Below are 10,196 nucleotides of genomic sequence, written 5' to 3'. Positions count from 1 at the left end.
GTTAGGAACCTAACCCAAGTGGTCTTGCATTTGTTGGATTTTTAGTTTAACGGGAATTTCAAATAACATTCTGTTACGCATGAATTTGACTGTTATGAGTTTTCTGTAATGTTTTGATCATTATGAGAAATCTATGTGGAATAAAAATAAAATAAAATATGTTCTGGAAACCTAACACATGCATGCTTTTGTGATGATTTTTGGTAAATTAATTGAGATGCTATGATCGGTGGAATAGTACAATCTTTCAAGTAGAATTTCTGTCTCGGTGAAACTAGCTGCTGAATTTTGTGAAAATGCATTAAACATGATAATTGCTAGTTAATTGTTATGTTTTGACCAAATTGCCCTTGCGGGGAATACTTGCTAAATAGTTGTCGTGTTTTGACCAAATTGCCCTTACGGGGAGTAATTGCTAGTGATGTACATTATTAATACATGACACGTAAATAATTGCTCACACATGCAACGTATCACAGACGTACTTGTTAAAGTCACACACGATTCACAAACGAAACACGAAATATATTGTGTGCATAGGTATTATGTGCCGAGTCTAGAGACTCGATAATATTTCCGACACTTAGAAAAATCTCTTTGTTGTTTTAGAACGCTAGAGAGAGTTTTTCTGTGACACGCATCCCTTGGTGATTTATTTTGGGAAATACTTCGCAAGCAGTGAGTTCACTTACCCCTTTTAAACTGTTTTCAAACGCTTTTCACTTGGGGAGATAACATACTCCGAAAACGCATTTAAGATTTTGTTAATATAGATTATATATCACTTGTAAAGACTAAGTGGCAAACGCAATAACTAAAGTCCTTCATTCACATCGAAGCGTTTAATATTGGATAATAGCGAGTCATTGTTGAGTAGTACTACTGGGTTTGACAAACCCCACCCAATGCTAAACTCGACTGGAGGTCGAGTGGGTGTAATCTTGGCTAAACACATACCATGGTCGGGATAGACCTGGTGGCAAGGCAAATGATAAACAGTCAGCTTCGGTGTCGAACACTTAGTAATACTTGTTTTATAGGCTAGCTACCTATAGATATATAATTGACATAACACTATCTGGTAACGCAAAACGCTGAAACGTAAAACGCTGAACGCAAACGCTAAACCCTTTATTTTATATAAACTTGTGAACTCACCAACCCCGTGTTGACACTTTTAGTATGTTATTCTCAGGTAGCCGAGGCGGGCGCGCGGTATAGGATCATGCATTGCTTGAAACGCTTTTGTTATGCAAACTATTTTTTTTAAACTGTTATCATTTGGTTTAAGTCGTCCTGCGTGACGCAACATTTATTTCATGGTGTTTACGCTTCCGCATTTAATTACTCGTAAACGTTTTCGTGGTTTGAAAACTTTGTTTTATGGTTTGATTATAATTAATGAATCCGATCCTGTTAGTTCACACCCTCTGACGGTAAAACTCCGTTAGTGGATTTTGAGGGTGTGACACGTACACACGTGATGGTATGCATTGTAAGGACTTAAGAGGTCAAAATCCAAGGAAGTTAAAATAAAGGAAAAACCATAAAAAAGCTAAGTAAAGTAAGCTAATACTACGCCGCTAGATTAGATCAGACGAGTATTGATACGTGTAACTTATATATACAGTTAGCAGAGTTCAACTAAAGAAGGGTTAACTATTAATGGAGAAAGAGACAAGATCCAGGTGAGTTTCTAGCCTCATTTCTGTGTTATGTTTTCGGGGCTGTGTGCATACTCGATGTGATTGTTAATACATTTATCCTTTGTGATAAGTGTATGCTTTATGTGATTATGTGAAAGGTAAGAATGATTGCTTGTCGGTACGTGAACGATCTTCGGATATTACACGTACTGTCAAGTTATGATGTTATGTACGAAATATGAATGATATGTATGTATGTTATGAATGAATGTAAGAGATAGAAAGGTAGAAAAAGGGACTGGACCCAAATAATATCCAAGGCAGAAAAGGGACCGAGCCCTTTAATGATCTCGAGGCAGAAAAGGGACTGGACCCTAATAATCCAAGGCAGAAAAGGGACCGAGCCCTTTAATAATCTCAAGGCAGAAAAGGGACTGGACCCTAATAATATCCAAGGCAGAAAAATGGACCGGACCCTAATAATATCCGAGGCAGAATAGAATAATGTAAGGTAGCAATTTGATTAAAGTATGAAGGTAAGTGTATATATATATATATATATATATATATATATATATATATACTATGAATGAAGTATGGAAGCATGAATGAAAGTATGTAAGTATGTATGTAATGTATGTTATGTGATTAACTAGAACTCACTCAGCGTAGCTGACTTTTAGTATGCACGCAGGTGAGTAGGATGAGATAGCTCGCTTGAGGGGAACACGTGGCATTGAATAAGAGGCTGGCATCGGAAGACTCGAGACGTTTATGTTTAATATTATGATATTTTGAAAGACAAGATGTTTATTTTAAAACAAGTTAGGGATTAATGAAATGTTTTATGAATGTTTTTATATTCCACGCATGTTTTTATTAACTCTGATTATTAGAACTATGTTGATGAGTAAATCCAACGCCCAAATGTGAGGTACTGGTAACGGGACCTTACATTTTCTTTATCATCTGAATCAATCAAGTTAATTCGTTTTGTGATTTAGTGCTTGTCTTTTCTTAATAGTTTAATATTAATTAATTTAAAACCCCCTTTAAGCAAATATAAAAATTAATAGTCGTGTCAGTTTGTTGAGTCTAATTAGTTAATCTACATAATTAAATAGTCTCATGGGTTCGATATCCATACTTACTTAGCTTTACTAGAGTTGATCGGTTCACTTGTCGGTTTGTAGTTTAGTCGAGTTTTAAAGAGTCTAGAGTATTACTTAGTGCCTAGATTAGCATAATTTAGTTAATAATTATTTAACTACTTTTAGCACATCATAAAACCAGCTGAATATGATCATTTTAGGTACACACAGATCTATTGGATGATGAAAAATATAATGTTGATATGAAGATATAGATTGCAAGTAGTTTTTTATAATAACTTCTTGTTTTCTTTTCTTTCATTTCTACTTTCTTGGATTATGCTTTTGTGTTGCCTAAATCAACACCGCCCCTCACCCCCACCCCACCCACCCACACCAACTTGGAGAGGATGTGAGCGGAGAAAGAGTTGACCTGCACCCACAAAAACTTCCACGGGGAGGAACATATCGTGATTACATGTATGAGGATGTACACATTCTTGGCGTGAATTAGAACTTCTATGACAGTTTTGATAATCTGTTTATAAAGGTTTTGGTGGAATGATTGGCCCCTGGTTGAATGATTTAGATGGACGGAATGAAGATTACCCAATTGGTTCGATTTTTATATTAGTTTTTGGTTTTGGTATCATTGCGGTTTCGATTTTTCCATCTTTCGTTTCTTCGGTTCAAGTTCCACAACTGCATGAAAATGAGCAGTCAGGAGCAAGATTTGAAAGTTGTGGTGGTATTGCTTGGTTTTCACAAAAACATAAAATAAAATCGTAGGTTTTTGTTTTGGTTCGGCTGTTTTGGTTTGTTACTCTTTTTTTCCGGTTTCATGCACTCTCCTATACATGAGACTAATTTGTAAATATGGTATGCTAACAGAATAATTAAAACTACTTTTATTTCAAGATGTCCATATATGGCCACCAAATGGAGCATGAATATTCTTTACACGGTCTCCAAGCGAAGACGGATCCGGTAAGTTGTTTATGGAAAATACGATTAGTTCTATTATTAAATAATTAAATCGTGTTATTTGTGTTTTAGTGTAGATATGGAAAGTCAATTTAGAATGGGATCCATGATCTATATCTCATCGTGTACTGCAATTGTGTTCATGGTAGTCTAGATATGTAGGAATGACTTTGCTTACAACATTGACAATAATGTTACAGTCATGTCAAAGTCGAGAATCTTGATTTGTTGAATCAGTTAATTTCGATCATCATCATTTTCATAATCATATTTATAATCATCATCATTATTTTTGTACAGTGACGGCTTTAAATGGTAAGATTATTAACTTTGAAAGTTATACTATGCGTTAGTAGTTTTGCAAGCATGCTGCAATTAAGTACATAAAAGGTCATTAAAGGACTGAATGCTCTCATTAGACATTAATTGATAATAATTGTTCATTGGAGTTACACCAACTGATGATGGTCATGACATGGTGTTAATGGACATAGATAACTTCCTTCATGTTTGTTTAAATAATAAATAAAACATCCCCTGGCAGTTATGCAGGTGAATACTTCACTAATTTTTCGTGTTTACTTTTTGTTCGGTTTCGAATTGGATCATATTAGTTTTATTAGTTTTTGGTTTTGGTTTGGTTTTAGTTTTTGTTTTTGGTAGGTATCATTTCGTTTTGATCTTTCCGTATTTCGTTTTTTCGATTCAAGGTTTTTGGTTTCATTTCACTTTTTTTTAGTTTTGTGTTTTTAATAACGTTTCAGTTTGATTTTAATTTATTCGGTTTTTGGTTTCGCTTCGGTTTTCTTTTTTAGTCTCATTTCGGTTTGTTCAGTCGTCTAGGTTCGTTTTGGTTCAGTTTCAGTCTTTGGCCAGGTTACCGGGCCAATAGGAAACGGCCCGATTGAAAATAGCAAAGAGGGTTGGAGTATTTGCATGACAAAATGAAGCAAATTGATTATATATCAAGTATTACATGACAAAATGCTGTAAAACCATCAGATTTCGGGTTGGCAAAGGTGGGCCTGCTTGGAGATTAAACTCATGTTTCATCTCGAGTCATGGACACTTACGATTATATTTAGTGACGGGTCAACTCATGTTTTACAGCTTCAGGTTCTTGTTATTGGAACGACTTACGTGCCAAAAACCAATTGATAATGCAAGATCTCCATCAGATCAAAACCTTATTGCATGGGTATATTTTTTATATATTATATGTGTATGTTTTTTAAAGTTGTTTATTTGAAGAAAATAGTAACATAAGAGTCAACGTTTGACTTTTTAGTCTAAAACATTCTTAAAAGTTAACAAAACATTTTCATTTAAATGGAGGCATAACAAATATAGTTGAAAATTTTATAGAGTTTTTTTTATATTTATGGTGTTTTTTGGCATTTTCAAAAAATAAGGTGTTTGACCCATTTGACTCGTGTAGATACACGGGTTAAAATCGTGGATGTTTTTTTTCTTATTTTCTTAAATTAACTAGATGGTGACCCCCGGGCGTTACAGCGGGCTCGAACTTAACATATATGTGTATCTAGACTACCTAGTGATATATCTTGTGTGATACAATAGTTACAAAAGATGAGGTTCTACATATATGATTAGACGGACATAAAACAAATGACTCGTTTACTTTGACCTTTACTCAATCCATAAGCTGTAACTCTTTCTGGTAGTTGACCTTTTCAAGTCAAAATGTCAATCTAGGACCTGCAAATTTGACTCTTGGTAACCAGCCAATGATCGGATGCAATATAAAACAATTATCGGATCCGCCCCTGTGACCTCAGTTTATATCTACAGCTTGATCGATCTGACATCCAAATTTCCGATAATGCCCTTGTAACTTCATAACCAAACTCTGCCAATTGGACTCTGATCTGCAATTTGTTTATTGAAACTGATCTGCAGTTTGTTTACAAAAGTCAGTTTTGACCTCTAGTTTATACTATCAATTCACAATTTTGGTTAATAAGATCACTCTGCCAAACTTTTGGCAAACACCCCAAAATCCCCTTTGAATCTTTATAAAGTTTGGCAAACACCCCAAATTACCCTTTTGACTCTTTATATCATCATCACAAACATCCAGACCAATTGTAATATCATTATTCAATCTGATGCAATTGAATAAGCTTCAAATTCCCAAAATATCCATTTAAGTCATATGCAGATGATTACAAATATGTTTTTAAGGATGCAATAATACTTTTCTTTTTTCCTCAAAATTTCTTTAACTTATGATTTTTTTAGAACGTGTGTTATGCTAAAATTTATAAGAAATAAAGTAGTTGAAATCAAATTGATGACGGCCTTCCAGTTTTCAGGTGGAGTTATGACATGATTTTCAATTTCGGGTCGTGTTATGTCAAGCTAGAGACTTTGACGTATGAACACAAACCGTTTAATAAAAGGTGAGTTCCACAAAATTGATAACATACATTCAAGAAAGTAAGATAAAATTGTGAAAAAAAGCTTACTTGTTGATCCAGGTTAGGAATGCAGAGTTTGTAGCGAAATTCATAGCACTCTAGGTCGTCTAGATCCACATAACCCAATGCAGGAACCATGAGCATACGTTTGATTCAACCTCCAAAATGTTCTTCAAATTTAATAATTCATTTGACATTAATTAATCTAGTAAATATAACCGAAGGCTACTAAAAAATAAAGCTCAATTGTTGTGCTCCTTCCTCTGCAGGCTTTGGAAGTAAACGTATGTGGTTCTACAACGGCTTACATTTTCTGTAACCAAACACAATAAATATAATACGTCAAGACCCACAAATGGAGCTTTACAGGTAAAGTGTAAATGATCCACTTTTACTTACCATGAATGAAATTCACAACCCGTTCAAAGTCCACAAGTGAAGGGGCAAAAAGGTAATCTTGTGAAGAGGTTTCTCCTGACAATATACATAACATCAATATCATATACACAGTATCTCTAGATTAACTATCCAGGAAGAGCATACCTTGAAATCAATCATTTGATCAGATCTTGTGATTCTGCAAGTTTATTTGGGCATGACATCATTAAGCATATGCATAGTTAAGGCAATGAAAATTAATTCTAATAATAGTCACAAAGTCAACCATAAAAATATATGAAAAACTCAGGGTCTTTAAACTGGAAACAATATATTCAATCTGTAGTATCTTCTGTTAATCCAAATCCAAATGAAAAAAGCAATAGTGTTTCATCAGCAATGCTAAAAAGCAGATTTAGGAAGTAAAAAGTATAAATCCGTTGATTGAAGAATAACATAACCTGAAAATCTGTACGAAATGCTCTGAGCGTTATGAAACCTATATCAGAAACAACTTTATAAAATAATTCAGTAAATCACCTGCTTGAACAACCACCTGAGGGTGAAACAATTTAGGGCTTTGTAAAATAAGAACCTTAATTTCATTGTAACCAATAAAATATGATGACAAAGAAAAATAAATTAGTAAACATAAACACTATTGTAAGCAAAATCAAGCAGAGTACGGAGCAAGCGAAATGCATATACCTATTAAGAATGTTTCGCAGATGGGAACGGCGGAGGACATATACCCGGCATGTAGAGACAGAGAAGACGAAGGGAATTTGTGAAGAAATAAAGAGCTTCTTGTTTGATAAGAAGACGAAGATGAAGAAGGAAAAAAATGAGAAAAAGAAGAAACAACATCCAAATCTCTTGATTACGATTATGAGGTACAATACGAACGAAACTTAGTTTGGTGTTGGAACCTTGACCAACCGATTATTGTGAGGCAGCCATAACAACAAATATGAATATAGAAGAAGAGAAAACAAGAGATTATAGAACTCAAAACGTTGTAATAGCGTTTTTTTTGTATTTTTTTGCGTTCGGGTTTGCGTTTTGAGTGTTGTGATGAACCCATGACACCAAATACAGTGGGGTGCTTGGGGGAGCCAAAAAAACGGCTATTTTTTACCCCAACGGTCAAAAAACGGCCAAAAAAACGATTTCCAACGGCTATATTCGATCCAACGGCTAGAACCGGTTAGGAACCGGTTCCGGATGGTTCGGTTCCAGAACCGGTTCCGGTTCCTACCCGCCCCCACTCAGAAATGCAAGAACCGGTCACGGATCATCGGGTTGAATCAGATAGGGTCCGGTTCCTATAAAAAACGGGTAGGAACCGGTTCGGGTCCGGTTCGGGTCCACCGGTTCGGTTCCAGGAACCGGTTTAGTTGAACATCTCTAATTGTGAGTACAAGCAACTTTCATAATTAATATATATAATAACTTTTATGTCTTATGACTTAACTAAAAAAAGCTTGCATTGTTTGTTTAATATCCACACCCTTTTCTTGAAAATAATAATAATAATATAATGACCAAGTTTCATCATTGTTCTATTTTAGGTAGTTAAAACTAAATGACGTTAACAGTAAACTTATTTACTATTTGACAATCTATTGATATTAACAAAAGAAAACGATTTGTAAACGTTGGTGGGTAGTTTTGTGTGTTGTTAATACAAAAAGGGCATTTAGTGTTTTTGGCATTGTGGCGAAGTGGGTAACTGATAGATTTTACATTGTCTTTAGGTTTAGGATAGAAATGTTGAGGAGAGACTGACATCATATATGATATATTAAACACAAACCTTTTTTGTAGAAAGTAAAGTTTCATGTGTTTCAACAAGATTTATTCACTTTATTACCATACGTGATAGTTAATTGTTACATGAAGTGTAACCCATATTTGAGAAAAACATACATCCTCTACCAGTTACGCGTTGTTCCCATGGTCGGTGTGAACAAATATGATTAATAAATGTCATAAATTTGGTGTTTGTTTTTAAGGAAACAAGGGACAGGAGATGAGGTAACACATCAACCATATAAAAATAGATTTTGGAAATATGTTGAATTATATAGCTATGGTACCACAAGGAACTAAATGGTTACCGACCGAATCATCATTACATCACCGCCGCACCGCAAACCGGACTCATACAGATCGGATCCCCATTGTGTCTCCGCCGCAACGCGCGGGCTCACTTACTAGTAAGTTATAATATGTATTGATTAAATATCTAACTAGCAGAGAGCCCGCGCGTTACGGCGTGTGTCTCAACTGAAGTTAGTTTCAATTTTGTTGTGTATTACCTGTCAACACATTCTTTGTTTTAAACATTTTATACCATCAAGAAATAGTCGTAGTAGTGTGTAGCGTACGAGTGTATCTCTAGTACGTTAATTCCAATCATTATTGATATGATTTAGTCGGTATGAAGTTGATGGCTTCATTATATATGTAAACTAACTGTGTATAGGAAAAGAAATCCAAAATCTCGAAATAGCCAAAAGTGTAATTTTAGTAAAACGTTAAAAAGGAAAATGTATGACTAATAATTACATCTTGTTATAAAGACATGTTTTACTTTGTATAATGTAGTAAGAGCCCGCGCATTGCATTGAGCCAAAAACTTTGCAAATAATTAAAAACTTGAACCAAAACTAATAATGTATGGCTTCGGTACTGGCATTTGCGATAGGAAAGTTAAAACCTAGCCCAAAAACTTTGCTAAAAACGAGAAAAGATTCCATGCGTAAAAAAAATCATAATAACACACACAATGATATAAAAAATGGGATTACACAACAAAAACCCGTCAAACAAACTATGCTAGATACGATTGTTTTTCGTACATGGTAGTACAAATATGCATAAGTTTTTTGTGTGGGTCTTGTTTTCAAGTTAGTAAAGAAATATTTTATTTTAAGTATTTGAAAAAGAGGTAGCCATTTTGATAGGTCTATATATAAATGTAACGATGAATTAAAAACATAAATGTTACAGGAATCGCATTAAATGTAACAAATCCAATCGCATTAAATAGGGCATTCAATCGATGCCGGCGGGTAACATTTAAGCCCTTCGCATCTTGCCGGTATACAATGGTTTTTATGTGCAAAAACGCTTCTGCCAATTTTTCCGATGATGACTTGCATTTAGTACACCTACAAGATTTTGTAATTGAGATAAGAGGCGAGTTAGGCCAGAATCAAACATAGACAGAGACAATTGAGGTTTTTCGAAGAATTCACCAACTTGCATGTATGTGTGGTAATTTTAGTAAAATGGTTACCTTTTTCTCAGTTTAATTCTACAATATGTTATACAGCTGTAAATGGGTTTTCAATTTTTTTAACTTAATATTTTGATAATTTAATTAAACGAAAAGGTATGATATATAAAAAAAATCAGAGAATTTTAACATATTATGATATTTGCAATTGCAAAAGCCAGTATCTACATCAAGAACTTAAGGATGCATTTTGGGAATACTTGTCGATCTCCAACAACCTTGTTGTTGGGTATTATATTTTTGACCGACGCATCGAATCGTTACTCGTTTATAATAAGAAATTAAAGAAAGACAACAAGATATTATAACGAGTAATTGAAGCATTTGACGGGTGAAATATTATATTATATTT

The 10,196-nt window shown here is 34.3% G+C and overlaps 1 long non-coding RNA gene across 1 annotated transcript; it reads right to left on the bottom strand.

Annotated features, from left to right (window-relative positions):
• Positions 1 to 5,275: 5,275 nt before the first annotated feature.
• Positions 5,276 to 6,732, bottom strand: LOC143608178 (uncharacterized). The gene is made up of 3 exons (XR_013149159.1): positions 6,562 to 6,732; positions 6,260 to 6,320; positions 5,276 to 5,440 (listed from the first exon to the last, which is right to left on the bottom strand). It is a non-coding gene; the product is annotated as an uncharacterized LOC143608178 (long non-coding RNA).
• Positions 6,733 to 10,196: the final 3,464 nt, after the last annotated feature.

This window comes from Bidens hawaiensis, unplaced genomic scaffold (genome assembly GCF_021521415.1).
Source record: "Bidens hawaiensis isolate Kalapana, Puna unplaced genomic scaffold, B.hawaiensis_p1.1 tig00102979_1, whole genome shotgun sequence".
NCBI classification, from domain to species: Eukaryota; Viridiplantae; Streptophyta; class Magnoliopsida; order Asterales; family Asteraceae; genus Bidens; species Bidens hawaiensis.
Note: the sequence above shows the minus strand (reverse complement) of the source record. Positions and strands in the feature narration are given on the sequence as shown.